The sequence below is a fragment of the Eretmochelys imbricata genome, chromosome 4 (genome assembly GCF_965152235.1).
Source record: "Eretmochelys imbricata isolate rEreImb1 chromosome 4, rEreImb1.hap1, whole genome shotgun sequence".
Taxonomy (NCBI): Eukaryota; Metazoa; Chordata; order Testudines; family Cheloniidae; genus Eretmochelys; species Eretmochelys imbricata.
The window spans coordinates 80,747,460-80,770,273 of record NC_135575.1 but is presented as its reverse complement, the minus strand read 5'-3'; positions in this window follow the sequence as shown (position 1 = coordinate 80,770,273).

Below are 22,814 nucleotides of genomic sequence, written 5' to 3'. Positions count from 1 at the left end.
TATATGAAAATGTGGAAAACATCCAAAATATGTATATAAATAGTATTCTATTATTGTTTAACAGAGCGATTATTCGTGATTAATTTTTTAATCACTTGATAGCCCTAATTACAGATTATAAATTCCGACAGTTTGGCCTAGAACATCTTAAGAGAACAGTTTGAATGACAGACACAGAATATGAATTAAAAGACAAACCATAAAAAGAATAAAAGACCTAAAAGCTGGACAGGAAAGAGGAGAAAAATAAATTGTTTTTAAAACTTTTTTTATCTCCAATGACTCAGTTGGACTTCATGAATATTTAATTATGGAAGGAACTAACTAATGTAACCCTCCATATGTCCTGCTAACTACAGCAAACCTTCAGTTCAGCTGTTGGCTGCCATCAGTCAGTCACAGGCCACTGACAATTTAAGAGTACCAATTCTTGATTCATTTTGTTTTTTAAAAAAAATAGTGCTGTAGCTGTGGAAATTAAAGCTTAACAGGAATAAAAGCAAGCAAACTGTTGATGCAGAAATCCATCTAGCCTTAAATCTTTTCCTTCTCATAAATTGTATTCAGTTCACCCTTACATTTGCATAATTTTGGTGTGGTTTACTGTTATATAATACACATTACTTTGGGATAACATAATTCATGCCAAAGTATCATGGAAACATTCCCCAGCAGAGCAGATTGCAGTTTTGATAGTTTTGATACTAATGTAATTAAGTTTATTTAACAAAAAGTGATGTCCAGATAATCAAGGTTCTATAACTGCCTTTTTTTCTTCACAGGCCACCTCGCTATTGTTGCAGCCTTAGGGCTATCATAGCCCTCACCAGTTCTACAGTCTCCCCTATATGGGGAGACTAGGTGGTAGATTTGCAGATCCAACCCTCCACTTTTTCCTCCTGGGGCTTGCCTCCACTACACCATAAAAATTCTAGTGTGTACATACAGGCTGTCAGACTCCTGTCTCTGCCCACATGCAATGGAACTGCACTGTATAATTAGAGGAGGGCAGATTTAATCACACTGAAGAGAGTGCATGGAATTTGAACCATTATGGTGATGAAGGCTTCAAGCACAATCACTGCTATTTTAAAAATATATGTGGTGGTGGGGAAATGGCGATTTAAAAAAAGACCTCTCCTAGACCAGCCTAATTGAGGATGCAGCAGCCACAACGATAAAAACTACCGATAAAACAAAATACCAAGATTTGAAACAGCAGAAGGCACTCTAGAACTTGTCAGAACCACTCTATTGTGACTTAAGTGTGAATGGAGCTTCTGTAGCTTTCTGTAGCTACCTGTCCTGTAATATGTAGGACAGTGCCACTTCAGGTCTGCCTTGGATCTTGCAAGACCAACAGGACCCAAATAAGGAGTTGCAAATTTACTTTGGTCCTCAACTATCAACACACAAGACGATTAAGGTACATGGTTGTATCAATATGCAATGACAAAGCATCTTTCTGACAAACACTACGAAGACAGGTGCCTTAGAAATGTTTATAGATAAAAAAACTCAATATTAGAGATAGGCTGAAAAAAACTGCCCACCTGAACCACCTTGAAGTTCAGAATGTTTGAAATCCACATGTGAAATTTGCAGCTTGAGCTCATTCCTAATCATCATACAAGAAGAAAACATCTTCAACATGTACTGATGAACTTTCATGATGTTAAGAAACAAATATCATCAGGTTGCATTACAATTTGATTATTTATTCCTGAAGACAAATTCAGAAGTCTGGCAGGCAAATCCCCAAAAGACACTGTGAAGCTTACATTCTGCTAAGTTTTGCATTAGACTGCTTTGCTTTAGACTAAAAACTTAAAGCAGAACTATCTATCATTGACATTTCTGAATCTTTTTCTCTTATTCTCTTATTTAAAGCTGTCTGAGAAAGAAATATTCCTGAATTGTGAAATTCAGATCTGATTGTTGGAATAGACCTTTTACCCGATGTGACTTTGCCTCCCATTCACCTACCCTTGGGGCAATATAAGAACAGCCATACTGAGTGAGACCAATGGTCCATCCAGACCAGTATCCTGTATTCTGACAGTGTCCAATGCCAGATGTTTCAGAGGGGATGAACAGAACAGGTAATCATCAAGTGATCCAATCCCTGTCACCCATTCCCACCTTCTGGCAAACAGAGGCTAGGGAAACCTATCCTTAAGTAATTAAAATTAAACTAAACCCCATGCATATTATGTGATTAGAATGGCAAAAATGGAAAGCAACTTAAAATGGAAAAAAAATTGTTCCACATTAACCATGAAACAGACATTTTAGGTAGTATAGTATAAAATATTTTATTGAAACACCACCCAGAAATTAAGGCAAAACTACAAAAGTATACACAAGCTTATCTTGACCTGGACGCTTTAGACAGCTACTTCTCTCCTTGAAGCACTGTCACATGGTCAGCTGTTTTTTTTAATGCTGTTGTTTGAAAGCTTTCAATGTAACTTCATAGAGTACAATATGTTTAATTATAGAAAGATTTGAATAAAACTCATTTTTGAGCTTCCTGTATAATTAGACAAAGCAACTTATCAAAGTTCTCTCCAAACAAGAGACTTATTTTGTATGATTTCCATAGCTGCATCTCATTTTTCGAAGCATGTGTCTAACAGAGACAAGCCAATACATTGAAATGATTAATTTATTTAATGGTTTTCACTTTTGAATGTTCTTGAATTAGCTAAGAACCAATTGTGAAATTCTTGAATGTATTTGTTATTCAAAATTATTCATGGATTTCTTCTGTGAAGTGTTCTTGCTCTGAATATTATTCACAAATACCTCATGGTGAATATCCTGTATTCTCTATTGGTTAGCCATGTAATTTACCAGGTATTTTTTCAGTTCCTTTATTGGATGACTTACATAATTAATCAAATGTCATTTTTTTAATTCAATACATAATTTTAATTCACTTTCAGAGAATGTTCTAGGTTGGAAACTTGAAAATATTCTTTTCAGGTGTGTACACTGGAACAGCTCAAATGTTTGCACAGAATGAGCCTAAAAAAGTCCTGAAAACAATTAATCAAAATTTGCTTTCTAATGTAAACAAATATTAGTGCAAAAATTTCCCTACTATTTAGTAGGCTCAGTTTCTAATAGGACCACATGGATCACAATGATTTCCTGCATCTTTTTTTTTTTTTGTACTTATTATATTTACTTATTGTATTTGGTATGTTTCTTGCATTATTCCTCCTGTTTTCTCTACCATTTAACAATTTTCACAATTATTTATTCAAAAATGAAATAACATTATACATTAATTTCTGTCAGATTCTCATCAATTCAGAAAACACAAGGAAAACTATTTAGATAAAAAGGAAAACTTATAATTCTTCTCTAGCAAAATCCCTTATTTAATCTTAATGGAGAGCAACTATGTTTAGTACTGAAGATGGTTTATGTTACTGGAAGCTAATGTAGTGAGCACCATCAATCAACATTTGTACCAAACTGCACGGAAGTGTCCTCATTAAGATTATTCCTCCATGTGTAGTTTGGAGCAATTGGCTTCAAAGGGTAAACTTGTCTTTAAAGCTTTCTGTGTAGAACTGCCACTAGATTTTGCAAATCTTTTGAAGAATAGTCTTGGACTTTTTAAAAAAAATAAAATATAATCAGTGAAAGGTTAACACCATTCTGCTGTAATAAATTGAGACCAGCAATTGGCTCCCCATCCTTAATAACTTGTTCCACATTCAGGCAGGAAGTTTTGTTTGTTTTGTTTTGGTTTTTTTAAAGGCCCATGAACTCTCCAGAATGCCTATGATACTAGTGCCAAATTAGTTATACAAACAAAACTTTAAATATGTGTGAAAATTCAAAGGAAACAGTGTGCAACGGATCACAGAACCATCTGCCAGATCAGACTGAGATACATGACTGAGACAAACAAACTGAAAATGGAAAACAAAATTAGAAAAATCATCACTGTGCGAAGTCACTCCTTTCTCTTGACAGCTAGATGTTGCCAGTCATTTTCTACTCATCCTATAGGTAAATAACTCTGATATTTGTGAGTTGCTTTGCATATTCGGTTTGGAAAGCACCTAGCATATTGTGATAGAGCTGCACAAAACTGGTTCAGCAAACAGTTTATTTGACAATAAATGCAGTTTTGGTTGACCCCAAACTATTCATGAATGTGTGTTGAGGTCACCAAATAGTTTCAACCAAAGAGAAAAACATCAAAATGTTTCAGATTGTTGAGAAACAAAACATTTTGTTTCAAGTACTGGCATTTGGACAACTACAAAGGAGGACTAGATTCACAAAACAGCCTGGGGAGAGGGAAAAAAGTAGGATTAGGGCTCTCTTTATAACCTTTAATCCAGTGGTTAGCAAACTCACCTGGTTCAACTCCCCCTCTGCCTTAGGAGGAGATGGGATTTGAACATGGGGTTTCTGTCTCTTAAGTGAGTGCCCTATCAACTGGGCTATGGTATAAGACTTTCTCAGTCTTTCCCATTGAAGCTGTTCTACTTTTTATAAACAATTAAATAGCCACCAGAGCAGGAATTTGAGCTTGGGTCTCCCTCATCATAGGTGAGAGCCCAAGCTGCCATGCTATGAAGTCATTCTCATTTTCTTTTCCTGGCCCAGTGACTCTGAATTGTCACTGTGAATGACAATAGTTATTGGGCCAGAGAAAGTGTCATCTCCGCGCCCTACCCCAACCCACCCCAAAGAAAAGCAAACAGGTCAAAATGAAACATTTCATTTCATTTTTTAAAAAAATGTTTTTGGTTTGACCCAAAAATGAAGTCTTTTTAAATTTTTCAGAATTGCCACTGAATGGAAAAATCCATTGTTCACCTAACTCTAATTATAGGTACTGCCAGAAATGAACCAACAAACAAATAATAATGCTACTTTAATCCACTCTGATCACATACCAGTTTCTACAAAGCTGCTCTATGACCTATTTTGGGCATTTTATCAAAATAGACCATAGATTCATAAAGGTATTACCTCAAATAGCGGAAAAAGCAATCACAACTGATCCTATGCTCAACCTATTAGTCTTGCTCTGGAAAGAGCTTTCATAATTTAAATTTCATAAATTTCATAATTTAAAACAATGAGCAATGATTCATGTACCCATTCAGGGGACCTAGTGGTAACAGGTATAGATGCCAATAAATGGACAAATAAAGAGAGACTGAGGGTCCACAGCTGTGTCAAACTGTTGAAGCATCTGCTAAAGTTTCAATTTTTTTTTATTTTAAAGAATGCAACAAACTATGCAAAGAGTTAATAATATGGCTGAATTGTAACTTGCACAGTACAGTCATTACCAAAGCTATACCATTCACTTTTGTTTACATCCTTTACAAAAACAAGCAAACTATCTGAGCTGATTGCCTGAATAGCTCACAACTCTAACACTGCAGCATCACTTTTTAAAAAAAAATAAAAAATAAAATGAACCACACTAGAAAATCAAATAATTGATTTTTTTTAAATGGAAGAGCAGTGTTTTCCCAAATTGGTTTTTGTTACTTATCCCTGCTTAATGTGATTTCATTTTCTCCTCCTGCTGACTGCCAAAGGTCTGGCCATGGACCACCCCATCTCTGCACCAACCGCTAGACACTCAGACACATTATGGCATCACATACACCCAAGCAGCACTATTTATTTTCTTTGGGGTTGCAGGAGAGTTAGTGATTGTGGAATTTATCCCTATAAGGACCCAAATCACGTAGGTACATGCTTAAGAGCTTTCCCGAATAGGGACACTTTCTGTTAATGAATCATACTGTGTCATCCCTCAAATTATACATAGCTCAGAAGCAGCATAATGCGATGCAGCATAGCAAAATATTACTAGATGCATAGCTACAGAAAATGCATTCGTTCAATTCTGTACTTATTCATTCTTTCACTTATTTATCATTGTAAAAATGATCCTCAATCAGAATGTAGGGTCTCCTCTTCTTATTTCCTTAGCCAGTCCAAACAAAGTCATGGGCAGCCTCAGACAAGGTTGGGACTAAATTGCCCAAATGTCCACCAATATTACTGCAATGACAGGCACCACTAGACAGCAATTCCTCCTCTGTTGGGAAGACTTTTCACTGTTGGTTCATGCTACAATAACTTTCCTGTAGCTGCATCTTTTGAGGCTGGTACAGTCCGTTTATAAAATAGCATACTTCAAGGATAGGTATAGCCATTAAAATGTCAATCTGTGCTGACAGTTACCATATAGCAATGAATGAGGTACCACAGTTATTTCCCTGTAGTCATAATAGGAGTTAATTCAAATGATTGTAGTAATTCAGATAATACTGAATGGTAACTATGGGCAAATGTTTACTTTTTTATGACAACCACTGTAGATTAAATAATTAAAATACTTAAGTTATTTACAGCCTTGGAACACCCCTGCATTTAACACTACTCAACGTTTTTTAAAAAAAAACAGGTTAATTTTTATCGAACAAATCATTTAAAATATTTGTGTATGTTATAATACATAAATTACTCCTGAGTGACTTTGTCTCTCCACACGTCTGATTTCAATACGAAATATCTCCTTAGACACACTGGGTGTGATTCTATTCTGTGCCTCTTAGAGGTGCAGCATAGAACTCACAGCCAGGGGTGGGAGCTCAAGTGGCTTTAGTGGCCTCTGGCACAATTTAAACAGCCCTGAGGGGCACTTGAAGTTACAGTAGCCTTCATGGACTTCCCAGAATCTCTGCAGGAGTGACTGCCGCTGTCCCACCACTTACATGTCCCTTACACCGAAGCTGATGAGGGGTGGTTCAGAAGGTAGCCTTCAGCTGTCTTCCTTAGCTCCTACACTGGGGATATTCTTTCTCTCCCAGATTTGGGACTTTAAAGGCCATTTTATACTATTCCAAGCTTTTTATCAAGCATTCAGGAACTGGAGCAGGGATGAGAATCATAGAATCATAGAATATCAGGGTTGGAAGGGACCTCAGGAGGTCATCTAGTCCAAACCCCCTGCTCAAAGCAGGGCCAATCCCCAACTAAATCATCCCAGCCAGGGCTTTGTCAAGCCTGACCTTAAAAACCTCAAGGAAGGAGATTCCACCACCTCCCTAGGTAATGCATTCCAATGTTTCACCACCCACCTAGTGAAAAAGTTTTTCCTAATATCCAACCTAAACCTCCCACACTGCAACTTGAGGCCATTACTTCTCATTCTGTCATCTGCTACCACTGAGAACAGTCTAGAGCCATCCTCTTTGGAACCCCCTTTCAGGTAGTTGAAAGCAGCTACCAAATCCCCCCTCATTCTTCTCTTCTGCAGACTAAAGAATCCCAGTTCCCTCAGCCTCTCGTCATAAGTCATGTGTTCCAGTCCCCTAACCATTTTTGTTGCCCTCCGCTGGATGCTTTCCAATTTTTCCACATCCTTCTTGTAGTGTGGGGCCCAAAACTGGACACAGTACTCCAGATTTCAGAGTAGCAGCCGTGTTAGTCTGTATTCGCAAAAAGAAAAGGAGTACTTATGGCACCTTAGATACTAACAAATGAGGCCTCACCAATGCCGAAGAGAGGGGAATGATCATGGGCCTCCATCTGCTAGCAATGCTCCTACTTGTACAACCCAAAATGCTGTTAGCCTTCTTGGCTCATATCCAGCTTCTTGTCCACTGTAACCCCTAGGTCCTTTTCCGCAGAACTGCTGGCCAGCCACTCAGTCCCTAGTCTGTAGCAGTGCATGGGATTCTTCCATCCTAAGTGCAGGACTCTGCACTTGTCCATCTTGAACCTCATCAGATTTCTTTTGGCCCAATCCTCTAATTTGTCTAGGGCCCTCTGTATCCTATCCCTACCCTCCAGCATATCTACCACTCCTCCCAGTTTAGTGTCATCTGCAAACTTGCTGAGAGTGCAATCCACACCATCCTCCAGATCATTAATGAAGATATTGAACAAAACCAGGCCCCAGGACAGACCCTTGGGGCACTCTGCTTGATACCAGCTGCCAACTAGACATGGAGCTATTAATCACTACCTGTTGAGCCCGATGATCTAGCCAGCCTCCTATCCACCTTATAGTCCATTCATCCAGCCCATACTTCTTTAACTTGCTGGCAAGAATACTGAGTCACCCACTGGGCAGGAAGAGATTTATATAAGAAAAATATTATCACATGTTGATTACCTCTTACTAGCTATAGCTCAGTACATGTTTTTCAGAAAGAAATAAATATAGTTAAATAAACCTAGCTATGATTAAAACAGCAAACGTGTCCTGCATATGTTTTGTGTATGGACTCTTTCCCTCATGTTTATCCTAGAAAGAAATGCAGGTCACCACATTTTTTTAAAACAAGTTCCTTTTCATCAAGGAACTGCTTTTCCCTTGTGGTCACTCACCAATATTTACAAGGCAAGGTCACTTTGAATGCCACCAGCAGATGAAAAAACAGGAGGAGGGACTCTTTTAGTCTTCACTGAGCTGGTGGATTCTGCCAAAGTGATAGTCGACATTGACATTACACTAGGGACAGGTTGTCGTAGTCTCACAGCCCTCGCTCTGCTGTGGAAAAACAAAACAAAAATAGAGAAGAAAAAAATATGTACATATTTTTCATATAAAGGTAATACAAAAGTATTAAAAACCAGACCTTTTGAATATAAATAAAGCTTTAATCTTGGCTTTGAAAACAGTTACCTGAAACCTACTTTAAAAATTAAGATTTAAAAAGACTCCTACAAAACTGATTAACCTCCTGTAAAATTATCCCATCACTTTGAGGGCTTAGTAAGAAGGAAAGAGCCATAAACATCCTATGTACCCAGCTAGTGATCAAAGGTAGACAGAAGAGTGAGAATTTTACTGAAAACAGGGAAAGACTCAGATTTGTAGCGAATTTTATATATTATATACACATATAGGGCAAGCACCAACCATATTTTATAGCTACATGTGGCCTACGGAGAAGCATAAGAAGGGAAGACTGAAATTATTAATAAGGCATTTTTATTTATTTATTTATTTATTGCATTTTTCTATCATCTATGTGAATTATTACCTATATGCCTGATATGTCCTAAAAGAAAAAACTGTGATGAATAAATAAACAGCTCTAGAAATCTTCAATAGGGTGCTTTACCTTGCAGGGAATATTATCATTGGCTTTTGATACAATTTCTGCTGCAGGGAAAGACTTTCAAAGCTCAGAATGCTGAAGTATTGCCAGGCGCTCAAAGACCCCCTGCTATGCGCGTCAAACTAAGAAATCTCTCTGAACTTGTCGAATTAAAAGTCATCTCTCTCTCTCTCTCTCTCTGCAACCCCTGCATGAGCTGGGAAGCTCTGTCCTCATTTTTTAAGGCCTTCCATGGTAAACAAATGGAGCCTGGAGCATCTTTATTCTTTTCAGTCACATAATTAAAATTCTTTTAAAAAATATAATTGAAGGCAATGAATTTCAAAAGGAGGTTCTAGTTAATAATGCGACTAAAACAGTTTGAGCAGACCACATAACTTTACCATTCAATTGTGTTTCAAAGCTAAAAGCAAAACAGCTTGTTAAGATCCTGGGTAAGTGTCTTTTTTTTTTTTTTTTGATTGTACATCAAGAGGATGCTCCAAACTTAAACATCTCAGCAGGATTTATGCTTTCTGGAATGTCATAAGACTTAATTACTGAAACTGCAAAGAGGAGTAAACTATTAAAATATGAACAAAGCCACACGAGATCCCCGGTTGCTGCAAATCATTATTTATCTATCCCACACCTAAATTAAAGAACTTTAATTTATGTTTGTGTTTTCTTGGCAATGCTCTTTCATTCATCCACAATGTTGCGTGCAGTCACGACCTTGCAAACAATTTCATATCTAATAGTGCACACAATGTTAATTTACTGTGTGTGTTGCTATTGTAATGATTGCCAGTAATAAAATATTATATGAATTTATCACACATCTCCACTCCCCTCAAAAAAAAAAAAAAGCTCATCTGTAGCATTGATCTGGTAGGGGTGTGCAGAGGTGCAGCACCCACCCATGCTCCTGGAGACATTGGACCTTAGGTAGTCACTGCCTCCAGCATCCTTGTGGTAGAACAGCTGCTTGCATTCTTGGAGGAAATCCTGTGTGTGTTCTTCAGGATTCAGTGCAACTCAGATGGCTGGTGTGGAGTTGGGAATGGGACCCTCTGGGAAAGGCAGAGCCACGGTAGCAGATACCCAGCCTACTCACTACACTAAGAGACAAACAGGGGAAGGCCCCCCTCTGCCTCAACAGGGCAGAGAATAACTGAGTTCCTAAGCTATGGGCCTTCATTTTTTAGTAACACTTGGTGATTTGTGACAGCATGTTGAAGTTCTCTATTTATGAATGTTTGTAATAACAGCAAAACCACAAATACATAAACGGGTGAAGAAAGAAAATCATTAGCCAGAACAAGAAACAATCCCTTTCTACCATTATGTTCAATGAGCACATTAATCAAACCATATTATTACTACAGCAAACCAGTCTTTTACTCAATTGTCCTTTGCACAGTGCGAAGGACATTGGGCAAAAGGAACCATGTCAAGGGGACTAGTCTGTATCTGATGTATCTCTTAAATAAAAACAATGTGGCCCAAAATGTATATTACATACCGGAGGTAATAAGAGTTTGCCATATGAGTGAAGGCTCTAATTTCACTGGTTTCACTGGGCCTTCACTGAAAACTTCAGAGAAGTGAGTTGCTTAGACAAAGACTTGAATGAAATATGATTCAAATCCATGAACAATGATCAAAAACTATTTGGCCTGCCCAATTTTCTTCTGTATATTTGTTAATATAAAGTTTGATAATAATGAATGTACATGTTATTTAAAAAAATATTTCCTTGCCAAGATCATAATCTGTACCAGTGTTGCTGAAAAGGGAGAGGTGTGCTTGACAGGGATAATTCCCTGGGCCCATATGGCTTTATAGGTCTTGAACTTCCCCTGAAAGCATTGATTATTTCAGGTGTAGACTAGAAGATGCCTAAACCAACATTGACAACACTTCTAAAATCAGATTTATAAGAGAATTAAAAAATAAATCAAACCAACCAAACACTTTAGCTAAGGTAATTCCTTCCTCTGGACCTCCAGTGAATCTTTCTATATTTGTCTTCTAGGCTGTACACAATTTCGGACAAGACTGCCTGGATATTTTGTACAGTACCAGCCGCACTGTTAACATTTACATAAATAAATGTTTACAAAGCACTTAGGAATGTAGCTGGATGAAGAGCTGATTTTTTTGTTTGCTAGCAGTTTCAAAAACAATTTTGGTTCAACCCAAACCAAACCCAAAAATTCTGAAAAATTTCATTGAATCAAAAAAATAAAATAAAAATCTGTCTTGGGTCAAATGAAAAAACATTTACCCAAATGATTTCGTTTTCAACCATTTATAAAGGGTTAGACTACAAAGTGTCAGGTGACAGAGGAGGTAGTGGTATTAACATTATAACTGTTAGCTCAGTTAGAGTACTTGCCCAACAAGTGACAGACCCAGGTTCAATTCCCCTTCTGCATGATAAGAGGGGTTTGAACTTGCATCTCCTATCTCCCAAGACAGTACCCAAACCACAAGGCTATAAGCTATTCTGAGGTGGGTCTCTCCATCTCTCCACTGAACTTTGTATAAAATATGTGACTAATCACTGGGTAACAGAATGAGAATTAAGTGGCTAGGGCACTAACCTGTGAGAGGGGAGAGACCAATTCAAATCCATGCTCCTTCACTGGCTGTTTTGTGGATCTAGCTTTTTTTTCCCCCCCGGCTGAAACTATTTGGCAAATTTGTGTTAAGTTTGTGAATAGTTTGGGGGTTGGGGAAAAACTGCATTTCCCGGCAAATCCACTATTAGTCTGAAAAACTTTGCCCAGCTCTGCTCAAGAGGGAGTTTGGCTGGAGTGAAGGCATACCATTTCTGTTACCTGTATGAGATCTCAGTTCATACAGAGTTGAAATCATCTAGTTTACACCTACATATTCAGAACTTTAACACAGGCATAAGTATAGTAATTCCCATACCAATATTATATATGTTCATTTGCATAGTCATTTCTCTGTTAGCAACACAATACCTCTCCTGATAAGGAAAGGTCCTCTTTACCAAAGCTAAGCACATTTTAAAGAACTCCTTTGAAAAAAATGACCAAGGACAGAGTGAGGGAAAGGAGACAGAGCAGGGGAAGGAATGGGAAATGGAGCAGGAGGGTAAGGGAGGCAGGAAAAAGACCACAAAGGAAAGGAAAAGGAAAGTGTGAGAGAAAGAGGTGAGGAGGAAGGGAGATGAAGGTGGAAGGAGCAGAGGGATAAAAAGAAATAAGTGAAAGGGTCGGGAGAAAGGGGTATCACAGTGTAAGGTGAATGTAAGGGAGTCGAGGTATCCCCACTGTGTTTTGGGCCAAAATTTTGTTGCCCTACTTGACCAGCACTTTTTTCCAGCTTGGTTTTTTAAAAAAGGCAGTGAATAAGAGTCTTTATTTTCTTATAATTTCTGTGAATGCTTTCCAGTATCTACATCTGAGTCAATCCACTTTAATCCCCCCCACCCTTCATTTCAACTGGTTACTTGAAGTGCTATGGCAAAATGTTCAGCCTCAGCCTTTAAGGATTTCTGCTTTTTGTTTCCACTTGTAAATTGACAAAAGCTATGGTACCCATCTTGTGCATTCTTACACATCTTACTGAAGTAGAAAAAATTGCTTTTGACCACTATCATCACTTGGGAGGTTAAAATATGGATTATTTCAGAGGGCAACTTCCTTTAAGACATTCGCTTTTTAAAAGCCTCTGCACTCTCACACTCCAAGAAAATGACATATGATGCCAGTAGCAAATAAAGGTTCTTGGAATAGAACTCCTCAAAATAAACCTTTTCTTCGGTCCCTGAATTCAAAGCACTGTTGTCTGAGCCAAGGATCCTAAAGGAGTTGTTTTGATGATCCAGATAAATAACCTCTGTTTCTGGAGGTGTGGCTGGAGAGGGAATAAGTGAATGGATGTTCAAAACACCAATTCAAAGCAGAGGGCAAGACAATTTGCATTTTCACACAAATGCTAGCTAAACCAAATTAGCTGTTCTGAATCTTTTCCAAAAGAAGCAAGCAGTGCTCTCCTTTGTACTGTGGTTAACACTGTTGCAAGGTGAGAGTGTGTCAGAAATTATCAAATGAGGCTTGCCTGAATTTCCAGTGACCAGAATGTTATTCCACACAATGTCTCTTCTGTGTCTTCATGAAACCATGCCCTTTTTGCTAAACTCTGAGATTATTTTTTCTTGTGATCATAGCAAAAACCCAGCCTACTATTGGTCATTGCATCTAGACCAGAAGAAACAGAAGGAACAACTGAAAGAAGTTTGCTACAGGCAGATGAAACTAGACTTCTCTAGGGGTCAGCAAAAGCTGTGTCAACACTTTGGGCCCATCACCATCAATACAGACTGCAGGTTTCCATTTTGAAGTAGGTTTAAGTAGAATAACTTTCTAAGCCAGGGGTGGACAAACTATGGCCCATGGGCCAGATCCGGCCCATCAGGGATTTGGATCTGGCCTGTGGGATTGCCACCCCCAAGGCACAGCTGGGCTAAGGCAGGCTCCCTGCCTGCCCTGACCCTGTGCCGCTTCCGGAAGCGGCTGGCACCATGTCCCTGTGGCCCCTAGGGAAGGGGGATGGGGGGCAGAGGACTCCGCACGCTGCACTTGCCTGCAGGCATCGCCCTCCACAGCTCCCATTGGCCAGGAACGGGGAACTGCAGCCAATGGGAGCTTTGGGGGAGGTACCCACAGGCAAGCGTGGTGCGCAGAGCCTGCTGCGCGCTGCTGCCATCCTGGAGCCACTCAAGGTAAGCAGCGCCGGGCCCAAGCCCACACCCCAAACCCCTCCTGCAACCTGCACCCCAATCCCCTGCCCTGAGCCCCCTCCAACACCCCTCACTGCACCTCAACCCTATGCCCTGAGCCCCCCTGAACTCTGCACCCCCTCCTGCACCCCAACTCCTGGCCCTGAGCCCCCTCATACACCATGCACCCCAACCCCTTGCCCTGAGTCCCTTCCTGCACACCACAACCCCTCCCAGACCCCACATTCCCTCCCGCACCCCAATCCCCTGCTCCAACCCTACATTCATAGCCCTGCAAGCAATTTCCCCACCCAGATGTGGCCCTCGGGCCAAAAAGTTTGCCCACCCCTGTTCTAAGCCATTTCAAATCCAGTATTGTATTGCATGAGCACAGTTAGTATGATTTCCCCCCAAAATTACAAACTCTCTGGAGCATTTCAATACTGCTCTTAAGTATCTTGACTGGAAAATCAGCAAATCACTCCAGCTTACATAGATATAACCAGGGAAATAATACGTCCATCTGGCTTTAGTTGCACAGGACCTAATTAACTACAGGGCTAGCTGGAAGAAAGATCCATGGTTCTGGCCTCTCATAGGACCCATTCAGAGGTGACATGTAACCGTTGATAGCATGTGTGTGTATGGGGCGGGGGGAATGTAAAGGTTCAGCCACCCCCAAACAGCTTGAGTCATACCTCCCCCTTTACCTTTAGTCTCCCCTCCCTGCAGTGGCCAACTGTTGCTGCTGCCTCTCCCCATGGAGTGCAGCTTGTAGCACAGCTTGCAGCTCGCCTGGCCTCCAAGGTCATTGTACTGGCTTGGATCTGCCAGCTGCCACACTGGGAGGGGATCCAGTGGTACCATGTGACTAAGCAGGGCTGAGTCAACAGGAAACCCACACACAGAAGTGGGGCAACTCCAGGCCTGCCCCGATCCCTTGGAGGCTGGGTGATGTCCAGCCATGGCTTCCATGGTCCCCCCTTCCTGTGCCACCCTGTGGCATTGGTTAAATTCCTCCAGGTCCCTGTGTGAAACCCAAACACTGGGGCAGGTGCCAGGCCACAAAGGCCAGTGGTGATCCCGTGGGAGGCCCAGCCCTGCAAGCCTCAGGCAAGAGTGGAATTTGCCTCCCACCTGCAACTCTGCTGCATGTCATGGCCAGCGTGAGCTGGGCCTGCAAAGGCAAAGGACAAAGGGGGGAAGCTTGATATTGCTGGCATCTCTGTTTTGAAATAAACTACTGTGCACTTATATTTTGAACCTATACCCCGCAATATATATATAAAAACTCTGGTAGAAATCTGGTGTATATGTATATATATATATACACACACACACACACATATAAACTCTAGTAGAAATCTGGGAGGGGCGGGCACATGACCCTGCATGACCCCACACACGTTGCCTCTGGACTCATTTTAGGGGTAGGTGGGAAAAAGTTATTGTATCTTTCTCCACTTCTCCATGAGACTAACATAACACTGTTACCAAGGTGCATCAAAATGAAAGGCAGCAATAATGCATACTGGGAAGGAAGAAGACATGACCCATCAAAAAGAGAAAAAGGGAACAGAAAAGGAGGGAGGGAGGGCAGGAGGGAGAGATCTTTGGGAAGGAGGGAAAAGAGACAATGTTGTAAATTGAGCTGAGAATAATAGACAAAGAACAGATGGGAAGAGGAGCTAAAACAACAAAAAGAAAAGCAGAAAGAAAATCAAAGATGAGAGGTAGGGACAGGACAGAAAAAAATCAGAAAATTCTTCACGCTAGAAACATCACCTCTTGTCAGTTACACAGAAAAACAGTGTTTATGGAAAAGCCAGATGAGTGAACAGAAAACAGCAAAGGGAAAGTGAAGCACAATTCACTTGACCAAAGGTAAAACTAAGAAGAAATGAAAAGATATATAAAAAGACAGAGAGACAACAATACAGGGATTGGGGTCAGATTTCTTTTGCCACTCCAGTGTTTCAAAATATTTCCTGGAGGTGTACCCACAGATACCTTCATTAGAGCTTGAAAAATTTTTTCAAGTAATTTTTTCTCCAACCATTAGTATCTTGCCCTGCCTCTCTTGCCTCTTTATTTCAGTCTGACTCATTTACTAGGGATATGCCACTGGATCCGTTTGAAGGTCATGTGCAGATTTGGACATCATCTCATAGCTACTTTGTTTTTTCTATGTGTTATGAGACAAGGTGGGTGAGATAATATATTTTATTGGACCAAATTCTATTGGTGGAAGAAATTATGCCTCTTCCACCAAGAAAAGTTGGTCCAATACAAGATGATATCTCACTCACCTTGTCTCTCTTGTATCCAACATGGTACAACAGCGCAGCAAACAACACTCTTCACCTGAATTTTCAGGCTGCTTACACCATTGATTCTTAAGCAGTTTGTTTAAAACCCAACTATTAACATTAACAATTTAATTTAAAATCAAATGATAGCAAATTCAAACTATGAAACACAGGACGATGTATTCCCTACAAAAATCTCATTTGGTAAGTAAGTAGCTACATTCTGCACTTGTTACAATTTCTGCATGGTTTTAAGGTGCTGCACCATATAGAATACATTGTAGTAATCCAGCCTTGAGATTGGATCTCACCTTGATTTCTCACCTCGACCTCTAACCTTGAGGTGAGATTTGGATACAAAATAAAGGCTATAACATTCTTGCCAAGCACATATGAAAGCACTCTTGACAACTGCTGCTATATAGGCACCTAGCATTAGATGCATATCAAACAAGACACCCTCCCCAGCTTGTGAGCCTGCATGACAAATGCCACCATACTCCACAACTGGGGCTACTGATATAGTCCCAGTGAAGTCACCAATCGTTTTTTCCAAATCAAATGATGGTAATATATAGCATTGAAAGGGGTGTACTGTCTGAGAGAAGTGATTACCACTTTCCTTTCATATGAAACCAAGGCTAGGAACATGTCAATTAAAAAAATGAAAAGCTAGCAACCATTCAATCTTGAAAATTCTGAATAAAACTAACTCTTCTAAAATCAAAAAGTAAATACTGACTCTGAATGGACTGGGATTGTTAGTTTGTTCTGCCTTCCTATTCACCACTAGCTCTCCAATATGCTAATGCATATCTTCCCTCTCAGATTTTATATTCCCTCAATATTATTTATTTTTTAATTTTTTCCCCTTTCCAATTTGGACCTGTCTCCCTTTACTGATTTTCTCCATTCATAAGAGCCCTTTTTATCTCCGCACTGGGGCCACTGCCTAGGTATCATCTCCCCTGGGTTCTGTACTTTATCATCCCTCTGTTCCACAGTCTTGGTGCTCTGTATATCAGTGTCCGCCACCTAGCTTTGGTGCTCCTTTTCTTTACTCTCCCACCACCACCCCTTTCTTCGTGCTGTGTTGTCCCTAATTCTGCCCAGTCCCACATGCTTTGCTCCCTATTATGCCTAACCCCATGTGCACTGTCCCCGCACTATCTCTCACCCTGGTCTCTTCCTGACAGTTTCTGCCACCACACTGAAGGAGCTCTGGCACCAGCTTCCATCCCTTTTCCAGCACAAGATGCTTCACACAGTGCCACAGGTTTACCTTGGGACTGGGTAGAGATGTTTCCACACCACTCATATATTGGAGGGAGACTGTTCCTAAATAGTTTGGACTCATAATGGGGCTTGGAAGTAAGGCCATGGTATCAAAAAATTATCAAGTGGGTCAGAAAGCCTGCATAAGGGGTGAAGTAGCGGCCACTAGTCCTGCTTACTGGAATAGAGATACTAAAAAAACAGTGCTGTTGTCCAAAAGCTTGCCTGTGGGTTCGGAGTGTCTGAATTTCATCCCTACCCCTAATCTTCAAGGCTCTCTCTCCATAAAGTCTGATTAGACTTTGAGCAGGGAGGATGAAGGTTCACTCTTTTGATATAAGTGTCTTTTAAATGGTAAAAATCAATTTTAAAAGGTTCTCATGCACAAAATCTTTACACTGCCTTTCATTTTCACACCCATAATGTCACAAAGTGTGAGGAAACAGAACTCATAAAGACAACTGAAATATATATACACCAAAATATATTTCTAGCTTTTTTCCTTTCATAAAAATATATATTAACTAGAACTGTTTTTTTAAAGTAAGTTTGTAATTGCAGTATTTTTTCCTTGGATATATCCTGCTATTTTCCCTGTTGATTTAGGAGTTCTTTGAACATGCTCAAGTTGCAGCTCCCTCTATAAAACTCAGGCTGAACCAAAGATTGTATAATGTATATTTGTCACATCCAACACTAAGGGTGGGGGAGTACAATGAATGGAGGCTGACACAGTTATAACAGTCAGGCACACAGCATTGGTAAGAAACTGTTTTTGTTGATTCTCACATATTGTTAGAACTATTCATTCTGCCATAATATTGCATAATGCATCACAGAAGAAAATATCTGGATTAGTGACAGCACATAAGGAAGTAGTAAATTCTGGAAGATCTTTGTAGCCAGAAATAATTCATGTAATAATTTAGAGAAATAATGAAACAACCAGGTAAACTACATTTTGTATTATAATACAAATATTTCCTCTTCAGAGAAATCATAGAACATCAGGGTTGGAAGGGACCTCAGGAGGTCATCTAGTCCAAACCCCCTGCTCAAAGCAGGACCGATCCCCGACTAAATCATCCCAGACAGGGCTTTGTCAAGCCTGACCTTAAAAACTTCTAGGGAAGGAGATTCCACCACCTCCCTAGGTAACCCATTCCAGTGTTTCACCACCCTCCTACTGAAAAAGTTTTTCCTAGTATCCAACCTAAATCTCCCCCACTGCAACTTGAGACCATTACTCCTTGTTCTGTCATCTGCTACCACTGAGTCTACAGCCATCCTCTTTGGAACCCCCTTTCAGGTAGTTGAAAGCAGCTATTAAATCACCCCTCATTCTTCTCTTCTGAAGACTAAACATCCCCAGTTCCCTCAGCCTCTCCTCATAAGTCATGTGTTCCAGTTCCCTAATCATTTTTGTTGCCCTCTGCTGGACTCTTTCCAATTTTTCCACATCCTTCTTGTAGTGTGGGCCCCAAACTGGACACAGTACTCCAGATGAGGCCTCACCAATGTCGAATAGAGGGGAACGATCACGTCCCTCGATCTGCTAGCAATGCCCCTACTTATACATCCCAAAATGCCATAGGCATTCTTGGTAACAAGGGCACACTGTTGACTCATATCCAACTTCCCGTCCACTGTAACCCCTAGGTCCTTTTCTGCAGAACTGCTGCCTAGCCATTCGGTCCCTAGTCTGTAGCAGTGCATGGAATTCTTCCGTCCTAAGTGCAGGACTCTGCACTTGTCCATCTTGAACCTCATCAGATTTCTTTTGGTCCAATCCTCCAACTTGTCTAGGTCCCTGTGTATCCTATCCCTACCCTCCAGCGTATCTACCAGTCCTCCCAGTTTAGTGTCATCTGCAAACTTGCTGAGGGTGCAATCCACACCATCCTCCAGATCATTAATGAAGATATTAAACAACACCGTCCCCAGGACCGACCCCTGGGGCACTCCACTTGATACCGGCTGCCAACTAGACATGGAGCCATTGATCACTACCCGTTGAGCCCGACAATCTAGCCAGCTTTCTATCCACCTTATAGTCCATTCATCCAGCCCATACTTCTTTAACTTGCTGGCAAGAATACTGTGGGAGACCGTGTCAAAAGCTTTGCTAAAGTCAAGGAACAACACGTCCACTGCTTTCCCTTCATCCACAGAGCCAGTTACCTCGTCATAGAAGGCAATTAGATTAGTCAGGCATGACTCGCCCTTGGTAAATCCATGCTGACTGTTCCTGATCACTTTCCTCTCCTCTAAGTGCTTCAGAATTGATTCCTTGAGGACCTGCTCCATGATTTTTCCCAGGGACTGAGGTGAGGCTGACTGGCCTGTAGTTCCAAGGATCCTCCTCCTTTCCTTTTTTAAAGATGGGCACTACATTAGCCTTTTTCCAGTCATCTGGGACCTCCCCCGATCGCGATGAGTTTTCGAAGATAATGGCCAATGGCTCTGCAATCACATCCGCCAAATCCTTTAGCACTCTCAGATGCAATGCATCCGGCCCCATGGACTTGTGCTCGTCCATCTTTTCTAAATAGTCGTGAACCACTTCTTTCTCCACAGAGGGCTGATCACCTTCTCCCCATGCTGTGCTGCCCAGTGCAGTAGTCTGGGAGCTGACCTTGTTCGTGAAGACAGAGGCAAAAAAAGCATTGAGTACATTAGCTTTTTCCACATCCTCTGTCACTAGGTTGCCTCTCTCATTCAGTAAGGGGCCCACACTTTCCTTGACTTTCTTCTTGTTGCTAACATACCGAAAGAAACCCTTCTTGTTACTCTTAACATCTCTTGCTAGCTGCAACTCCAGGTGTGATTTGGCCTTCCTGATTTCACTCTTGCAAGCCCGAGCAATATTTTTATACTCATCCCTGGTCATTTGTCCAGTCTTCCACTTCTTGTAAGCTTCTTTTTTGTATTTAAGAGCAGCAAGGATTTCACGGTTAAGCCAAGCTGGTCGCCTGCCATATTCACTATTCTTTCTACACATCGGGATGGTTTGTCCCTGTAATATTGGCACAAAGTATTTTCAGAATATGATAAATTAAAGATTTTCATATTTCAATATGAAGTCCAAAATATGTGACATTCCCCTTTTGAACTAATTAAGTGGAGTACAGGTAAGCAACTAGAGGGGAACATGCTCATGTATAGTTGGAGCTTCAGATTAAAGCTATGATATGTATATTTGTATATATATGTATATTTTAAACTGTTTTTCATTAATGGGAATGTATGCTTTTGTATATTATTAATGGCAGTAAGAAGTTCACCCAATTTCTTAACACAACCAAGAAACAACTAAGTCCCAGTCCTATTCCTATATAAATCATTGGCAAAATCCCACGGACTTCAATAATAGTAGGATTAAGCCTTTATACCTGTTACAGTAGATTACAAAGATCTGTTCTGCTCAGTGATTAAGGAGCTTCTGCCAATCTTTCCGGTGAACGGGGAGTTAAAATGTTCATTAGGAGTTGATTTAGGTACTCAGGCCCAGATCCTCAAAGACATCTAGATGCCTAACTCCTCAGTTCTTAAACGCCAATACTAACACATCTTAATTGCTCCCCAAAACACCCTATTTACAAACCTAAAATTCAGGCCAGTTTCCTTGAAAAAAATACTGAGATTCATGAAATTTTAGCAGACCTAAGATATGAAATCTTCAGAAGCCCCCAACATATTAGACCCTGATAGTTACCAGGCAAAAGAAGAAAATATCTGATCTCTAGTCTTGAAGTTGCTGCATAATAAGGGCAAACTCATATCCAGAGAGATATGTGATATCCTGAAAAACTAATATTCTGGTACACAACACTCAGTTGGACCCATCATCCATATAGCATTAACTGGTAGTTATGAAAGGACTTTATTTCAAGCCTCTGTCTCTGCAAATTATCTTTCCTGGAGCCTGATGCCCAGTGCGCAGCACTGTGAGTAATCCATATCTCCAAAAACAACACTGGAACTTTGACCTCTGACAGTTCTGGTAAAGTCTGCAATGCTGTTTCCCCTGGTAAAGCCTACAAAACAATTCCTCCTGCTTCCCTAGTCCTCTGATTAAATCCCCAATTCATTCCGATAGCTTCACCATTTTCAGCCACCATGTAGGATTTTGGTCCTCCACCCAGGTCTTACCCTCTATGCCAGAGACATTATTGCACTTCTTGCAAGGTTCCCAAATTGTCTTCCATTTCTTTGTGCACTGACCTCCATTTTGTTTTCCAGGCTGTAAAGTTTAGAATATTAATTTGCTGATTCTCTCACAGAAGATCTCATATCTTAGGTACTCAAGGGTATATATTTAGATAATCTTTCCTGTACTTGAACCACTATCATTTTTTTCTTATTTTTTCCCCCCTCCACTTCTCAGGATATTTTCTTTCATTCCAGATCAGAAATCTTGAAGAAATGTTTTCTGATCTCTTATTATACAATTTCTGTTTAAAGGGTAAGTTTCAGGTCTTCAGAATCAATTTTAAGTTAAGCCTTATGGGAGAGCACAGACCAACCTGTGTGTCCTTGCACCCAGTCACTACAAATCTGTATAATAGCTATATGAAATTGTTAGAGGTTTGGAATGCTAGAACAGGTCCCAGTGTAGGTACATTAGTGGGAAGAGCAAAGGGGGGAGAGAGAGAGGCTACAGTGCATGATAAATACAGTTTATCCTCTTGCTCTGTAACGTCATGGATTTACCACCAGATATGATCATAGAATCATAGGACCAGAAGGGACCTCAAAAGTCATCCAGGAAAGTCCTCTGCACTCATGACAGGATTAAGTATTATCTAGACCGGGGTGGGCAAACTATGGCCTGCGGGCTGAATCCGGCCCCTCAGGCTTTGGATCCGGCCCATGGGATTGCCACCTCCGTGGTGCCGTGGGCCTCGTGCCCCTCCGGGAAGTGGCTGGCACCACATCCCTGCAGCCCCTAGGGGAGGGCAGTCAGAGGGATCCATGCACTGCTCTTGTCTGTGGATACCTCCCCTGAAGCTCCCATTGGCTGGGAACAGGGAACCGTGGCCAATTGGAGCTTTGGGGGAGGTACCCACAGGCAAGAGCAGTGGGCGGAGCCCTCTGCTTCCTCTCTCCTAGGGCCCGCAGGGATGTGGTGCCGGCTGCTTCTGGGTGCGGGGCCGGGGCAGGCAGCCTGCCCTGGCGCGTGCTGCTGCTACCCTGGAGCTGCTCCAGGAAAGCAGCGCTGGGCCAGAGGCCGCACCCCAAACCCTTCCTGCACCCTGCACCCCAACTCCCTGCCCTGAGCCCCCTGCCTGCAACCCCATCCCCGCCACACTGCACACACCACCTGCACCCACACCCCTCCTGCACCCCAACACCCTGCCC